This window comes from Ursus americanus, chromosome 3 (assembly GCF_024610735.1).
Source record: "Ursus americanus isolate L20-20 chromosome 3, mUrsAme1.1.p, whole genome shotgun sequence".
In the NCBI taxonomy this organism is placed as follows: Eukaryota; Metazoa; Chordata; class Mammalia; order Carnivora; family Ursidae; genus Ursus; species Ursus americanus.
The window spans coordinates 64,525,493-64,543,127 of NC_142129.1; the positions used below are offsets into that span (position 1 = coordinate 64,525,493).

General features: G+C 43.0%; 1 protein-coding gene across 1 annotated transcript in view; it reads right to left on the bottom strand.

The window, feature by feature from the left end:
- Window positions 1-1,469: 1,469 nt before the first annotated feature.
- Window positions 1,470-17,635, bottom strand: part of C1GALT1 (core 1 synthase, glycoprotein-N-acetylgalactosamine 3-beta-galactosyltransferase 1) — an 80,624-nt gene continuing 64,458 nt past the window's right edge. Inside the window, exons 8-9 of the mRNA XM_087861052.1 lie at window positions 12,821-15,018; window positions 1,470-12,263 (exon numbers count right to left, since the gene is read on the bottom strand). The gene's annotated coding sequence lies outside the window, so the exon portion shown is untranslated. The remainder of the gene's footprint in view (window positions 12,264-12,820; window positions 15,019-17,635) is intronic.

The window sequence follows — 17,635 nt, forward strand, 5'->3', positions numbered from 1 at the left end:
GTCAGGGTAGCTGGGCCACTCCCTACTCCAAAGGCAGAAAAAAACCTAAAATGAAACCGTTCTTTTAGTTGGCCGGTCAGTAACCTTGAAAGCAATTCTCTGATTCTAACCTGCTTTCTTTCCTTACCTCTATCAAAGTAGTAAGAAACCTACTGTACTCCTGAAACCTCAAGCCTTCCATTTGTATCAAGAGAAGAAAATACCTGCATATTGACATAAACCTCAGTTCACAAAGTTTATGGGAAATCTCATCTCTGTATTAAAACTGTATTACTTTAGTTTTCATTCGGAGTCCTCATGAAGCTAACCTGGCAAGAAATTCCAGCCTGGCCCTTCTCTTTACTTCCATCCTGCTCCCAGGCCATAGGAGTCTTTTTCCTGCTTCTGTCTCTCTCCCCACGATGGCCTTGCCCCCGCTCCTCAAGCCCTAATCTCCTCAACTGATAAAATCTTCTCGGAAAACAAACCCAAGAAGTCCCCAAACTTCCACAGTCCTCTGCTTTCCATGCTTCTTCCTGCCCCTTTGGAGGCAATGACCACAGAGACTGTTAGGAGCAGGGCTGGAGCTGGACAAGGTAACACAAAAGGAAAGTATGGAGTAAATAACAATCAATTCACCAAAATATTTCCAAGCAAGTCCGGGTCTTGTGCTCTGTTCACTCAGTGCTTCAATCACCCCGACCTGTAGGGTGCCGCACACAATGTGGCTTCAAGCACATTTCTCAGCAAGTATGGTATGCTGGCCTGGGATTTCCTATAGGGAGGCATTAGATGTCAATCTCCGTGTGAACAAGGCTCCAAGCAGGATGGTAAGAAGGTCCTCATTTTAAATAATCCTTTACTTCTGAGGTCTGTGAATAAATCCACTAATGTATCCACTTTGAAGCTTTCTCTTTGGTTGGATGCACAGGCATTTAATAGTAAAATAATTAGACATGAGTAGATTGTCTAAGTGCTCAGCTAATGGAGTTTAGATGCTTCTTTTACATTCTCTCTTCGGCTTGCCTGACTAGCTGCTGTTCTTGGCTCAGGACAGGACTTATTTATGAATAGGCAAGTTATAGCATCATCTGTTTGTGTGATCTAAGGGGTTCAAAAGTTTCGTCCCCAAGAAAAAAATTATCTTCCATCATTGCTGTTTGAAATTCTGCTAGTTAACCATTTATTTCTTTGTAATAAGCAATGTCTCTGGGATAGCTAATGTGTCCTTTAAAAATGCAGTTATTAACCTTGGGAAAGAGAACACTTTTCTGTGATGTGATTTTATCTGATTGCTTTTAATTTGAAAGGAGCAGCTAATACCCTGACTCTCCTGGCGCCCTGGGAAATGCAGATAGTGATTGTTGGGAAGACGGTGTGTAACTAGTATTTCCCCCATCTTGACGTGCCTGAGGTTATCAAATAGGGCCACTTTTTGGGGGGTATACCCATAACGCAAAGACATAGAATCTTCATTCCTTGGATTCTAGAAATTTCTTTTTTTTTTTTTCAGTCTTGATCCCAGAGGGAGGGTGACTTAAATTAGAGCCCTCCAGCTAACTCACAGTGAAAAGGTGGTGGGAGTAAAAAAATAAATTCTGTGGTCTTAAGCCACTAAAATTTTGGATTTGTTTGTTACTGGGACATAACTCTAACCTATTCCTTTTTTTTTTCTTTTCTCCCAAGTTTCCCTCCCTTAAAGGAATTTTTGGAAATCATTGAGGAATGCTTACATGGTCCACAGATTCTGACTGTTGCTTGCCACCTTGTACTAAGGTCACCGCTGGACGTCTTATAGGTTCTGCTGTTCTGCTTCTGCTTCTGTGGGTTGCTGTTGCTTCTTCTTCGCCACTTTCCTTCATGCCCCTTTGTTAGCTCTGCAAGGTGCAGCTAAAAGCAGGATGAAGGTTTCAAAAAACTTACTGAAGATGGAGGACAACAGTAAAGAATTACTGTCCAAAAAAAGAAGACTGAAAACTGTGCGCGGACTATCATTCCTACTGTGTGAGATCATATGGTCCTCCACAAGGAGTAGCTTCCTAATGACTGTCTCTCTCCTCAGCTTCCTCCCATGTTAAAGCAGCAGTTTTATCTTCCACCAAGAGGAGGGCCATGCAGCGTGTCCCACCCACAGCTAGACCCCACCATCAACCTAAAATTATCTCCAGAAGTTCAACTCCGCCTTTCTTTAAGCTGTTCCGCATCTCACCTCTTAGATGAGATGGACAAATCTGTAGAAAGATACAAATTACCCAAGTTGACACAAGAAGAGACAAAATCTGAATAGACCCATAACCAGCAAAAAACCAAACCAAACCAGACCAAAACAAAAAACCCCAAAAGTTAAATTAGCAAAAATTTTTTCTACAAAGAAAAGCCTAGGACCATTTGGGCTATACTGGTGAATTCTATTGAATATTTAAGGAAGAAATAATACCAACACCAACAAATTCTTAGAAAATAGAGGACAGAACACTTCTCAATTCATTTTATCAGGTAAATATTAGCCTAATACCAAAGCCAGGTTAAAGTCATCACAGGAAAAGAAAACTAGGCTCACGAACACACTTGCAAAAAATCTTTAATAAAATATGAACAAAACAAAGGAAAATATAAAAAAGAATTGTATACTATGAATAAGTGAGGTGTATCCCAGAATGCAAAGTTGGCTTAACACTCAAAAATCAATTAATGTAATACACTGTATAAAGAAAAGAAAAGAAAAGAAAGAAAACAAGATCATCACAATGAAGCAGAAAAAACGCTTGACAAATTCCAATACTCATTTATGATTAAAAACTTTCAACACACCAGGAATAGAAAAAAAACTTCCTTAACCTGATAAATGGTTTCTGTAAAAACCTACAGCTAACATTTGGTTAATGTGAAAGGTTGCCATTTTTCTTAATGTGAAAGGTTGAACGTTTTTCCCCTAAGATTAGGAAGACAAAGACATCCACTCCAACCACATGTGGCAGTTAATTTTACGTCAACTTGACTGGGTCACAGGATGGCAAAATTAAACATTATTTTGGGGTGTGTCTGTGAGGGTCTTTCCAGAGGAGATTAGCATTTGAATTGGTGGACTCAATAAAGTATATTGTGCACCCCCTCACCCAGGATTGGTGGGCATCATCCAATCTGTTGAAGGCCTGAATAGAACAAAAAGTGGAGGAACTGAGGATCCACTCACTTCCTGCCTACCTGCTTGAGCTGGGAATAGGTCTTCTCCTGCCCTGAGCTGGGATTTACATCATCAGTTCCTCTGGTTCTCAGGCCTTTGGGCTCAGGAATTACATTCCTGGCTTTCCTCGCTCTCCAGCTTGCAGATAGCAGCAGATCATAGGACTTTTCAGCCTCTATAATCATGGGAAGCAATTCTTCATAATAAATCATCCAGCTATATCTATATGTCTTTCATCCATATATCTCCTATCTATGTGTCCTTTCTCTATACATATCCATATGTATGGCAACAAGGCAACAGGCAAGAAAAATAATGTAAAGAGCATATATATTGGAATGTAAAAGCGTATAGATTGGGAAAAAAGAGGTAAATCGTAGGTATTTGCAGATGACATAATCTTTCGTGTAGAAAGCCACAAAGAACCCATAAAATCTATTAGAATCTATTAAGTGAGCTTAGCAGTGTCATAGGACTACAATATTAGTGTACAAAAAAACAATTGTATTTCTATGTACTAGCAGCCAACAATCTGAAAATGAAATTAAGAAAACAAATATATTCATAATGGCATCAGAAAGAATAAAATCCCTAGGAATCAATTTAACAAAAGAAATGCAAGACCTATCTTATGAAAACAACATAACATTGCTGAAAAAACTTTAAAAGATCTATATAAATGGGAAGATAGATCATGCTCATGGAATAGAAGACTCCATATTATGAGGATTGCAGTTCTCCTCAAATTGATCTATACATTCAACACAATCCCAATCAAAATCCCAGCAAGTTTTTCTTTTCTTTTCTTTTTTCTTTTCTTTTCTTTTCTTTCTTTCTTTTTATAATTGACAAGCTGATTCTAAATTGTATGTTTAAATGCAAAGGAATAGCCAAAATATTTTTTGTAAAAGGAACAAATTTCAAACAATGTAAAGCTACAGTCATCAAGGCAATGAGGTATTGGTGAAAGTATGGGCGTATAGATTAAAGGAACATAATAGAGAGTTCAGGAATGAGCCCACACATTTATGGTGAATTAATAATTGACAAAGGTGCCAAAGCAACTCCATGTTGAAAAGATAATATTCTTAGCTTTCTGTGCTGCATGATGGGATATACATATGCAGAAAAACCCAAACCCAAACCAAGAAAGAGCCAAACCTGGGACCTTTACCACTTATACACTACACACAAAAATTAACTTACTGCGAATTATAGACCTAAATGTAAGAGCCAGAGCTAGCCAACTCCTGGAAGATAACGGGCAAAACCTGCATGATCCTGGGATAGACAAAGATTTCTTAGATTTCTTAGATATTAAAAACATGATCCATAAAAGAAAAAGAACTGATTACATGAATTCCATTAAAATAGAAAACTTAGTTTTCATAAGATACCATTAAGAGAATGAAATGATAGTCCAAACTGGGAGATCTATTTATAGATCATAAGTCTGATTAAGGACTTGCTTCTAGTATAAAGAATTTTTTAGTTCTATAATAAAATAACAATCTAAGTTTTAAAACTAGCAAAATATTGGAAAAGACATTTCATGAAAGAAAATATACATATGGATAATAAGCACACAAGAATACTCTCAATATCATTAGTCATTAGGTAATGCAAATTAAAATCGGGAGATACAACTTCACACCCATTAGATTTGCTGGAGTAAAAAGACCTTTCAGTACCAAGTGTCAGGGTGCGGGGAAATTAGAACTGGTTAGAATGTAAATTGGTAGGGCCACTTTGGAAGAGAGTCTGACAGTTTCTTAAAAAGTTAAACATAGACATATCATTTGACTCTGCAATTCCATTTCTAGGTATTGACTGAAGGGAGATGAAAACATATGTCTACACAAATACTTGTACACGAATGTCGATAATGACATTGGAAGCAATCAAATGTGCTGGCATCCGGCAAATAAATAAACAAACGGTGGTATATCCACACATAGAATACTGCTCAGCAGTAAAAAACCCAAAAAACCCAAAACAAAAAAACGGACTGCTTATACTTGTGGCAACATGGATGAACCTCAAAAACATGATAATAAGTAAAAAAAGCCAAACACAAATTACGCATGATGCCATTTACCTGAAATTTCTAGAGACGGCAACATGATAGAAAGCAGATGGGAGTAAGAATGGGAGTGACTGCTCATGAGCATGAGGGAAATTTTTAGGGTGATGGAGATACCCAAAAACTCAATTGTGATGATAGCACAACCAGATACATTCACTAACACTTAGGAGTACTATGACGTCTGTGCTAGTGTTCCCCGCTGTTCCAGCTGCCCACCCCATCTGGCTCACATATAAGGCCTCCTCCTCCGCTATGTCACAGTGTCACATTGCTCAGACTTGCATTCACTTTGTTGGCCAGTGCCCTTCAAGGTAAAGAAAGAGAGGCCTCTCCCAGATCCCAGCAAGCTGTTGTAGGACAACTTGCGTCTGTTTGGTCAGAGATTACTTCACTAGCAGATTTGAGTCTGAGATTTGTCTTCATTATCCTTTACTATCTGATAGTGAGGTTCCTGACTTGATGGTTGACTGCATGCCTCTGAACTACCTTGACCTGATTGCCTGGTTCTACAGACATTCTAAAAAGAAACTGACATCTGCCCAGTGACTGAATTGGCCTCAGGGTGTTGCACCTAAGCAGCCCGTGAAGCCGGACACCACTCTGGAGAGTTGCCAGCAGTGGTCCCAAGGCCAGGTCACCTCCGAGGGCCATTTGCTCCTCCTCATTTAAGTGTCACTTCCTCTGTTTCCTCGGCTCCTTTCTTTTCTTAGACAGAGCTTGTGGACTCCTGGATTAATCTCTTACTTTACCCATCTTTTCCCTCCTATTTTCATTTCTTTGTCTGTTTCTCCTAATCTCCTGGGGATTTCCTGAATTCCCTCAAATTCCAATCCTCCTTGTTAATTTTGAACTACAGAGGAAAATACAGAGGTTTTTCCCCCCTTCCAATGAATCTTCCTTGAGACATATCTCAGAATTCAATGGAAATTTTTTCTATACCCCAATTATTTCTAATGCAGCAAGAGGACACAATTATTAATGTATGATCAATACGTTGACCAATTATCTTGGTGAAGAATGGAGCAAAAGACTAGGAGTGAAAATACTTGTTAGAAACCAGTTGCATTCTCCCAAATCAGAGGGAATGAATGCTAAAACAAATGTTAGCAATCTTTCAGAGGGGGAGGATTCAGGAACACAGGAAAAGGGAGGAAGAAAAAAAGTATCTCTAATCACCATCAAAACAGGAAAGCCCACGGTAGCATTTTGGGTGAGGGTAGAAGATGGGAACAGTAAGATATGGGCTTAATGGTAGATTTGGTTTTAAGTTTGTCCAGTTTGAATGACCATGAAGACTTCAGGGAAGAGCTGTCTCATAGGCAGGTGGAAATGCAAATCTGCAGTTCATAAGAGGGGTCAATACTGACTTACTTATGAATAAATCAAAAACACATAAACACATGAATAGAGCCTAATGAAAGAAAAGGGAAAAGGGGGACAATAACAGGAGTAGAACCCAGACTACAAGAAATTAATGCAGGTGGGTGGAGAGGCTCTGAATTATCCTTTCAATAAGGGTGAGGATGAAAAGAAAGTACATTGGTATGGTGGCTCACTGGGATAGAAAAGGCAGAGAAGATTACACTAGAAAAGGAGAACTCAATTGCGTAAATAGTAGAGGAAATGAAGCAATGGAGAGGGAGAGACAGCATACAAAAAAGATGAAGAATGACTAACAGGATGTTATGAGATCAAGGTCATAGACCAAAGATTTATTCTTACAAAGAAACTGTGTCACGTCTTTCTTCCAAGAAAGATGAATGAAGATAGGGTAAAGGTAAGGTGTGGGAGGAGGCCTTGGGCAAACATTTGTTGCAAGGTCTCTGTCTACGTAAGCAATTTGACTGAGAAACGTCTTACAAAATTCATGGATCCATTAAGGCATCATTATTAATCTATTAATGAAGATTTAGAATAATGGTAAAGAAGTATTTATCCATTTGTTTGTTATCCAATCAGTGCACATGAAGATTCTTTGTAATATCTCTCCTTGTTTAGATCCAGGAACCATTCCTTTGTGCTCTTTACTGTCAAATGCACCATTCCTGGCCAATTTCTTACAATGCTATGGCTCTTAAGAACCTCTCAGTATTGAAACAATATAGCTGTTCTGGCCTGTGAAGTTCCCTGATACCAATGATTTAATGATGTTTGCATCATTACTCATGATGCAGCATCATCCATCATGCTGCCCATGACACTGTCTTCCAATGGCTCTCTCAAAGGTTGTTACCATGCTTTGTTGAGGACGACCACAAATGCAAGTCTCGGGCAGAGTATGAGGGAAAATGGGACTGATAACTCATTTTCTGGTGGTGTTAAATTTATCATTTGAAATTTTATAGCATAAATGTAGAACATGTCTTCCAACCATGTCTTCTCTTGAACTTTTTTAGGCTATAATCACTACATTTCTAGAATATGATCTTTTTCAGCGTTGACTTCACCATTTCTTTCCATACACTACCACCAACAAGGAGGATAAGAGAATGACCTATGGGCAAAGCTGGAAGGGGAGTCCCATTCACACAAAGAATGTCCTTACTTACCTGATCAACCCAGAAGAGTATGGTGTCACCACATTAATGGAAGACCAGAAAGGACTTTGATCAGAAGGACTCATTGGGAAAGTGGGGCAATAATCTCAGAAGCCCTCAGAGGAGACAGTTGTAGCCATCCCTAGAGCTGACTGGCACAGGGTGTGAAACCTGTAGAGGGGATAGGATGACTACCCTGGGTTCACTGGGAGAACGCACACAGGAAAAGACCACCTGCCACCACCACCCACCCTCAGGTTTGGAGCCTGGAGGCCAAATCACAGAACACTGATAGGCAGGAGCCTACACATGGGCCCACATAAGTAGCTCAAGACCAACGGATTTTCACAACCCCAAGGGCTCCAGTTGTCCCCCAGCCACAGCATGCCTCTGTGGGGGTAAACAAGTGACTAGAGGAAAAGGTTGGAGTAAAAATGCTATAACCTTCTTATTACCTTCACCAAGGCCATGATAATAGAAATCTCTTGCCTTATATGATGCATTGTATGACAGTTTTTCCTCTATTTTTAAAGCGATAACATTAAAAGTAAGCAATGACTATTCCTAAATAAAGAGGGACTTTCTATAGTAAGTCGATTTGCACCATGGCACCTCTCTTTTGCAGAAATGCAGTCATGTCTAAGAGGTGGTACACTGATCTTGTACTTTGCCTAAGAACCAGAGACAATAATCAGAGTCTGTTAATGCCATCTACTTCCCAGAGAACAGGAATCATGGCTGTGGGATCAAAGCGTCTCCAGCTCCATATGGGGATCTTTCCCAAGGTTATTCATAAGAGGTATACAAAGCCAATGTAAGATATTCCTATAAGTTGACAAATTTTGCTAAGAGTTGTCTTAATAGAGGAACTAGGATGAGTAAAAACAGTGCTTTCTGGGGTGGGTGAGGGAACAATACAGAGGTTTGAGCAAAGCTAGAGTTTCAGGGAGTGGAAAGAGAGAAGCACTAACAGGGACAGACCCTAAGCAGAGATCTGATTGGAAGAACCATTTCTGAATCACTTCTGGCATCAGACCCTAAACTTTTTTTAAAACAAGTTTCTATCGTAAATCTCTACAGTGAATAGGTATAACTTTCACATTCATGGAAACAAGTTCTATATAGCAGATTCTATCTAGATAAGTGGCGGAGCTAAGCTCGAGTCAATCCCGTCAGTAACTTACAGTCTCTGATATTGTTCCTAAATCAAGAATCGGTTTTTTGAACAAATATTAAAGGCTATCGTCATAAATACAGAGTCCTAATATGTCAAAATGGCTTATTCATTAAAACAAAAGTTAATTTCACAGAAAAAGCATTTTTTAGGAATAGAGAGTGTTAGGCTGTTCACTCTGTGCTAAGACACCACATCCACCCTGGAGGAACACACTGTTTAGGCAGGAAAGAGAAAATCCTGTATACGCTCATCATTCATGGTCTTGGTTTTAAATTGCTTTCTTCCTCATTCTTGTCACCTGGGTCCATCAAGCTTTCAAGCCCTTAGGCCACGGACAATGCTTCTTGCTTTTCTTTATCTCGCTTGACATGACTGTTGGCGCTCTTCAATTATCCGGGTCAGATCCTTGGTTCTCTGTAAGACAGTAACTACCTCTGGCTGTGCCAGCTAAACGTGCCTTCAAGGTTGGCCTTGAACTGTTCTGCCTCAGTGCTGGCCAGTGTGGGTGGCACCGCCACTGGGCTCACCTGGGACCAAGAGCAGGTCTGGACAGTCATTGATATGCCTTCTGTGGGAAGAAACTATCCTTTGGGAATTGCAGATGGGAATATAATGTATATGAAAAATACTGCTTTGGCAAGCAAAGACAAGGACAGAAATACTCCTTGGGCTGGACTACAGCCAGAGATGGCATGCATCCTGGGCAGTGTATGTCTCTAGAAAGGCAAGCTCATTTCAAAGCCACCTAGTTGGTCCTGGAGGGTTCATACCAGCAAACCCCTCTCCACACTCATGCCTCCTTCTCCAGGATACTGCTCTGTCTACAGCCTTGCTGCCTATGGGGCCACAATTGGATGACATCACCCTGACTCTCTGGGCCACCGGTGACTAGGCAAAGAGTGAATATCCCATCTCAGATGGCCACATCCCAAGGTTGGCCTGGCATCAAAAGATAGGCCAAATGTATTAGCTTCCTAGGGCTGCGTTAACAACTTACCACAAATTGGGTGGCTTAAAAAAACAGAAATGTATTCCTTTACTGTTCTGAGACTGGCTGTCTGAAATCAAGCTCCAAAGGCTCTAGGGAAGTTCTGTCCTCTGTTAGCACATGGTGTTCTCCCATGGTGTATCTTTTCTCCTGTGTCCAAATATGACCTCTTCTTTTAAGGACACCACTCATATTAGATTTAGGGCCCACTCTAATTAGTATGATCTCCTCTTAACTTGATTACCTCTGCAAAGATCCTATTTCCAGATAAGGTCACATTCACAGGTACCAGGGCTAGGACCTGAGTATATCCTTTGAGGGGGTGAGACAATTCAACCCCCAAACCCTGGGTCCATTGAAGTGCTTGTCTTGGCCTATGAATCAAGAGACACATAGAACTAAGCAGCAGGTAATGGAGTTCACAGTAAAACGATGGGATGAGCTGGAATCCGGGCCAAGACAGCCGAAAGTGTGCAAGCAGGAGTCATCTGGGTGGAAGCCAAGGCAGCTAGAAGGAGAGAGAGGAGCCTGGAGCGGCCACAGAAAGGGAAAGGGCTCTCCCAGGAGGCTCCGGGGGGTCCTGAAGCTGCCCTGCACTCCTGACTTGTACCTCCAGAACCCCTCTGGCTGTATATTAGCCCCCTCTTCACATAGCCGCTTTAACAGTTTGTTCCACGAAACTACAAGAGCTAAGGTAAAAGAGTCCAAGGAGAATCTTCTTTTAGTGGCGAGAAAACAAGCCTGAGAGATGTGAAGACTCCAACACACTGTCATGCCCCCCAGCACGGCCTTCTTCCGGATTCCCGAGGGGAGCCTGGCCCCAATCAGCGGGAAAGGCTTTCCTGGGGCACTTCTCTGGAAGAGGACTAGTTACCCACAGTCTACCAGGAACAAGTCGTCTGTCTTTCAAGGTGACCCAGGCAGGCCCAGGAGGCACAATAGTGGCACCATAGCTGCCTTTCTATTTCTTTCCCAGATTTCTGGCCATTTCCGGGGAGGACATGCAGCTAGGCTAGGATGCGCGGGGGGCTGTTTGCCTGGTCCATCAATCTCGCAAATGCATAAACAGGAAGCTGGCACAGGGCCTGGAACAGGCCAGAATGACTGGGTCAGGAATTGCCCTTTTCACTTTCAACCTGGGATTCCCCTGACCCAGTTTCTCCCTCAGCTGGCACAGAACAGACCACTGCATAATTTCTTACCACTAGTGGAAATACAATTAGCAGAGCCCAAGAAAGAATGAAGAAGAGAGAGAGGGGGAGAGAGGGAGAGTGGGAGAGAGAGAGAGAGGCAGAAGCAATTTATTCTGGGATTATATGATGCTCTACCCCACTGGTTCCCCGATTTCTGCCACCCCTAACAAAAAAAATGTTGTCTAAGTGCAAAACAACTCATCGTCCTAGAGATAATAGAATAGATGCTTATTAAGAATTTCCTTATAAAGCTCTCAACGGTGGAATATCTGAATGACTGATAAATTCATTTTCATTTAAATTTAAATGCCAGGGAAGAGGAGAAGTCCAGTTCAGAAGTCAGGGCAGTGGCTCTGGTTCTGTCCCTCTGCTACGCCAGGGGGCTCTGAGCCAGGTTTGGACCTGACAGGTCAGAAGGTGATGTGAGAGGTCCTGGAGGGTGTCGTGAGTACGCTAGGAAGGAGCACCCACGTCAGCTGTATTCAGTCATAAAGCAAAGTTAAATCACAGTGATAAAGTAGGTTCAGGATCGCAAACTCAGTGACATTTCCCCATGGGATTAAATTTGGCCTCCTACACGGCACACAGAGCAGGACAGAAGACAAGCCACACGACAAGCAAGATAACAGGAGGGTGCAGGAAGTGAACGAACCAAACGTGAAGTCGGTCTGTGGGCGCGCAGCGGAGATGAGGCCTCGGTCCAGTCCGGGTCGGCTCTCAGCACTCACAGCTGCTGATGTTCCAGCAGGGAAGGGTCCCGGTTCTGTTCCGAGATCCACTGGGCAGAGTCTTTGGTGCAGTCGCCTTTTTTAAGTGGTCAGACATAGAGAGACCACGACGTCTGAGGAGTCTGGCAGTTTGCTGCCCAAATCCTCCCTTTTAAAAGGATTTAAACAAACAAACAAACAAACAAAAAACCTGCAGACCTCCTGCGCTTCTGCTTATTCTCAGTTCTGGGGTGTCGGCTGACGCTGGACGTGGGGGTATGTCCTAGCTGCAGTACCCGAACTGCTCACGTCACTGCTTGACACGGGCTCCGGCTTGACGGGAGAGACTCCATTTTGCTGTCGGCCGAGATCTCCTGTGCATATATTGATCTCTGCCTGCCCGGGGACTGACCTGGTTACAGAGAAGGAATGGAAATTTGCCTGAGTTGGGTGCTGGCCATCTTCAGGAATGTATAGGAACCTGCCGCAGATGATCTCATTTAATCTTCAGAACTACATTAAGAAATGGGCTTAATAAATGAGGAACTAGAGAATCTGAGAGACTAAGGAGATTTCCCGTACTTGAATTTCTGGTTGAGCAGGAAATACTGGGAGATAAACATTATCCTGAACTTTTTATTTTCATCAGCCTTTTTCCTTGGGAAGGGACCAGGAAGTAAAGAAGATAGTGCAGGGGATGCCTGGGTGCCTCAGTCGGTTAAGTGCCTGCCTTCAGCTCAGGTCATGATCCTGGGGTCCTGGAATCGAGCCCTGCATTTGGCTCCCTGCTCAGGAGGGGAGTCTGCTTCTCTCTCTCCCTCTGCCACTTCCCTGGCTTGTGCTCTCACTCTCGCGCACGCTCTCTCTCTTAAATAAATAAATAAATAAAATCTTAACAAAAAAAAAAAAAAAAGAAGATAGTGCAGACTTGAGATACAAAAAGTTCAATATCAGCCACAAAATGCTTACCAACAGTTTATATTCAAGTTGGAAAGTTTATGTTAAGACATTACATCAAAAAAGCCAGATGTGAAATGATAAATAGAACATCATCTCTGTTTTACAGTCCTCTCTAGAGTAGCAAACCTGAAAAAACAAAAATAAAATTACCTTTCCAAATCTGGAGATAAATATACCAAAATTTTAAATAGGGATATAAGTAGTCCTTCTGGCTTTTCTGTGTTTTCCTAATTTTTTATAAAAAACAATTAGTATCTCTATAATAATAATTTTTTAAAGCACATTGTAATTATCTTAAGGGACACAGTCATCCGGAATTGTGGGTGTAGACACTGGTGTCCAGGGCTGGATCAAGGCCACAGATCGTCGATACGCTGACTCGCCCTCCACTGCTGGAGTCCAAGGAGCTGAGCCACAGGGACCGGCTGCAATTCTCCCTAGCACTGCCCCACGGGAAACTTACCTGGCGGAGAACAAGGAAGCAGCTGGGAGGTTATCGCTCCCTTTCCAGGCAGCTAACCGTAAGAAATACTGACTTTGTTCCAGGCACTATGAACACGACAGATAGGCCCAGATGACCACTCTCAAGGGGCCACGTTCTCCTGGAGGACAGTTTCAGAACAGCGGGATGAGGGCTGGTAGTAACGTGCACAGGACATCACGCACATGTGTGCACAGGGCAGCTGCAAGGAAACCAGCCTTTGGTCCGGGGAGGGCTTCCCAGAACAGTGTGCACACCATGATGCTGGGACCTTGGACCAACTCGCAGGCTGATGGTCAGTCTGGGCACACTGTGCTGCTCATCCAAATGGCCCACCTGCCTTGACACCTGAAGGACAAAGCTGCTCAGGATGAGTAGATATGGGTTTGGTGTGGGTGAGGGGTAAAAAAAAAATGGAAGCAAACCCCAGGGTGAAGGAGCAGCGTGTGCAGGGGTGTGGTGGCAGCATGTGCTTGTGGTATTCAGGGAAACGGCGAATAGTCTGTGTGATTAGAACTTGACAGGATTATGTTCTGAAGGCTCTGAGAAGCTCCTGACAGGTTGAAACCAGACTGACACTGAAGTCAGATTTGATTTTTTAGGAAGATCACTATAGGACACTGTGTGGAATAAATGGGAAGCCAGGAGATCAGGGAGGGGAGGGCCTCTTGGTAGTTATTAAGGCACACAGGGTGGGAATTTCACTTTGGCCAAGGAGCCAGGCTTTCTCTTCTTGTCATCATCACACCATCAGTGTCCGCGGGCCTTACGTCCAGCCCAGGGTCATAGTATAGTCAGTTTTGTGGTATGTGTGAAAGTGCGGTGTATGTGTTGGGGGGGGGTATAGTGTGTGTGTGGCACATGTGGTGGGAGGGGCTGGGGTGGGAGGTGTGTATGCCTGGCATGTGTGTGGTGTGTGTGCGTGTCTGTGTGTATACCAGCAGGGTTTCCAGAGCACGGATGAGGACCAGCCTACATTGATTGCTGCTGCTAGTAGCTATTGGCTCTCGCTGAGTCAGCCTCCATGTGCTGTCTCATGCTCTTCTTCCAGGCCTGAGGCTTCTCTACTCCGTGTTCTCTACTCCCCATTCTCATTCACCTCATCTGTGCAAACAACAACAACAACAACAACAACAACAACAACAGTCTGCCAGTCTATATTCAGTCTTTCAGAAGCATTCTCAGCCTTTCTGTTTGGGGATCGGATGGTGAATGCTGAGTAAAGAGGAGAAGGAAGGCTGTGTGGGAGAAGCCCTTTGTTATGGCGGGTGGCTCACTGGTGCTCCCCCCAACTCCAAAGACCCATCCAAGTCCTAACCCTAGTAGCTGTGAATGTGACGTTATTTGGAAATAGGGTCTTTGCAGACCTAAGTAAGTGAAGGATCTTGAAATGAGATAGTTTTGGACTTAGATAGTGGATCCAGGTCCAACGACCAGTGTCCTCATAAGAGCAAGAAGGAGGAGATTTGAGACAGAGAGGCACAGAGAAGGCCATGTGAAGATGGAGACGGAGGTTGGAATGATGTCTCTACCGGCCACCGAATGTCCAAACTTGCTGGAGCCAGTAGCAGCTGGAAGAGAGGCCTGGGTGGTTTCTTCCTCAGAGCCTCTGGAAGGAACCAAGCCTGAGGACACCTTGATTTTGGCCTCTGGGCTGCAGGACCATGAGACAACGAAGTTCTGTTGTTTAGAAACACCATCTTTGCAGTCATTTGTTTCTGCAGCCCTAGGAAACAAATATAGTCATATGTTAGAAACAGTTTGGTGAGAGCAGAGGAAGGGATACACATTGTCACTCAGATTACTAAGCGGAGGGATTATCCCCCATACAGGCAAGAGAGAATGGGGTCTAAAGCTAAGGTGGGCTGTGAGGATGGAGATAAGGAGAGAGATGTAAGAAATATGCGTTTTCTGTATTTAATGGCAGACTCATCCCTCTGAGACTCTGAGAGCCTGAAGTGAAGGTACATCTCCTTGTCAGTCATACACACAGCACAGTACGCTTTTCTCTCCCCAGTCACTCAGAACTCTTCATACATTAAAAAAAAAAAAAAATGGAATTGTTCAGAGATCTTCCAGCTGTTGAGTAATAGTAAAACGAACAAAAACCAAAACAAAACAAAACAAAACTCTAACTACATAGACAGTGTTGCAAAAGACGTCCTCTAAGAATTGAGAACATAAAGTATAACAAGGTGTTACAATTGACTCTTCTTTTTGTCTTGAAACCTCAGCAGAGGGCCCAATTTTGGAGGAAAACAGCAGTAAGTGCCAAGTACTCCCTCGTTCCAAAGCAAGGTGGTGGATCGCCTACACACAGCCAGGAAAAGAGATTGTGAAATAGTTTTACCAGCATTAGCCCATCACCCAGTTCAGACTATAAAAAAGACGGCGAAGGGTCATTGGGAGGTTGAAGAGCCTTCTGTGAGGATTTTCTTACAGAAAGGTACTGTGTTCCTCAAAACAGGGTGTGGTGGCGGTTTCCAACTCACTTTAAGCTAATGAGAGGAGCTTAGAGAACACCGCATTTGGAAACCTTGAACTTGTTGCCTTGACGGTCGAGAGTCATTGGAACTATCCTGGGCCTCCTGCCTGGGAAGCTAACGCCAGGAGGCTGTGGCCCTGCCTGGCAGCAGTGGCAGGAGGAGAGGGGTTGCTTGGGAGAAGCCAGCACTTTCACAGTGTGGCCGGGCAAGGATGACTCGGGCATCCTGTGGGCCGGCCACACGGGGAGGCAGCCGGATTGGGTCGTTTCGAGAGGAACCCCCATCCCCAACAGACAACCTGGTAGGAGGCTGGGGTCTGGGGAGGGATTCCAAGGACTGATGAACCTCCCCCTGGGAACCTGGAACTTAGTGGGGACTCACAAACAGATACCTGGAAAAGGTATTACTTGTCCCCCAAATGGTCAGGTAAGCCAGCAGCGATAGGGGATCTCCAAAGATCCCCCAGGAATTCCAGTGCAATAGGGTTATCTCCAGTTTTTCCTCATGCCCCAGGGACACCTCGAAAGCTTGCAGCTGCCCCTTTCAGTTTAAATGTTTTGTGCTTCTTCCCTCTAACTGCCTGTCTTCGGGTGCTTTATCCCCAGGGGTGCCCAACACAGTGTCCAAGTGGTGGGAAGGAGGTCAAACAAACACTCCAGAAGAATCTGAAAGCTAAATTACTCTCTCCACTGCACATTTCTCAGCCCAAGTAGGCCTGATGCAGGCAAGGCAAAAGTTTTAAATTGGTAGGGACTTTTGAGTTTCACTATTACCCTGGACCGGACTTACTATTTTTTTTTTCTTTTTAGACAGTTTTTAGTCGTGCCTTTATTCACCTTAGTTCGTTAAAAATGTAATTGTTTTAAAGAAGTGATACCCACTAATGCAGGATCTAGGTCACCCTTCTCAGCATGGTATTTTTTTTAAGGCAGTATTTCTAATTGGAAGCTTATTGCTCACACAGTAGTTATAAGAAGGTCAGATATAATGATGTATATAATCTAAGTAAGACAGGCTGATTAAGAAGTTACCTAGTGTAAAAAATATATGTAATAATATTAGCCGTGTGGCAGAGAGTAGGAAGAGCATGTGAAAGGAGGTGGGGGGGTCCCCCTATGATCCACCAAGTGCTGATACCTGGGGCCATCGCCTTTCCCCCTCCATTACAGTAAACAACCCATTAACAGATGGGGGTATTCTCTGCACACCTCAATACACAAGCATGAGCTTTGACCTGCTATGGATATAGTCTAACATGACAATACTGTGGATTTTCTGTGATACTCCCATGAAAAGAGTCAAGAGAACCCCAGCAAAGAGTAGGAAACAGTAAGTTCTTTGTTTAGGTTGAACCTAAAGGATCTTTAGCTCTCAATGTTAACATAAAGAGCCTATGTCTCTTTTTGCAGCATTTACTTCACAAATGACATGAACTTAGGATGGGGGGATTGTGGTGGCCATTTCGTCTGATGGTGACTACTGAAGTACTCTGAAATATATGACAATGTTTTAATAACGTATTTTAGTCACTCGCTTAACATATAACATGAATTATGTACAGATTTAACCCAAAAGGTGGATGAGAGTGCATCTGAATTGTAATACTTTCAGTTTTGGTAATCTGTGGTTTCTACCACTGATGAACAAGATAAAAACTGCTTGTTTTACTTACCGAATCAGGCACTAGTCTGAGTTCTTAGAAAAATGCAAAAGCAGAACAAATGCTACTCCCTTTACCTCTGGGACTTTTTAGAAGCAAGACCAAAATTATAAATTTTTCAAGGTTCTCTTAAACAGTGCTTTCGCTGTTGTTTCTTGTTTTTTGGTGTTTTTTTTTTTAAGATTTTATTTATTTTA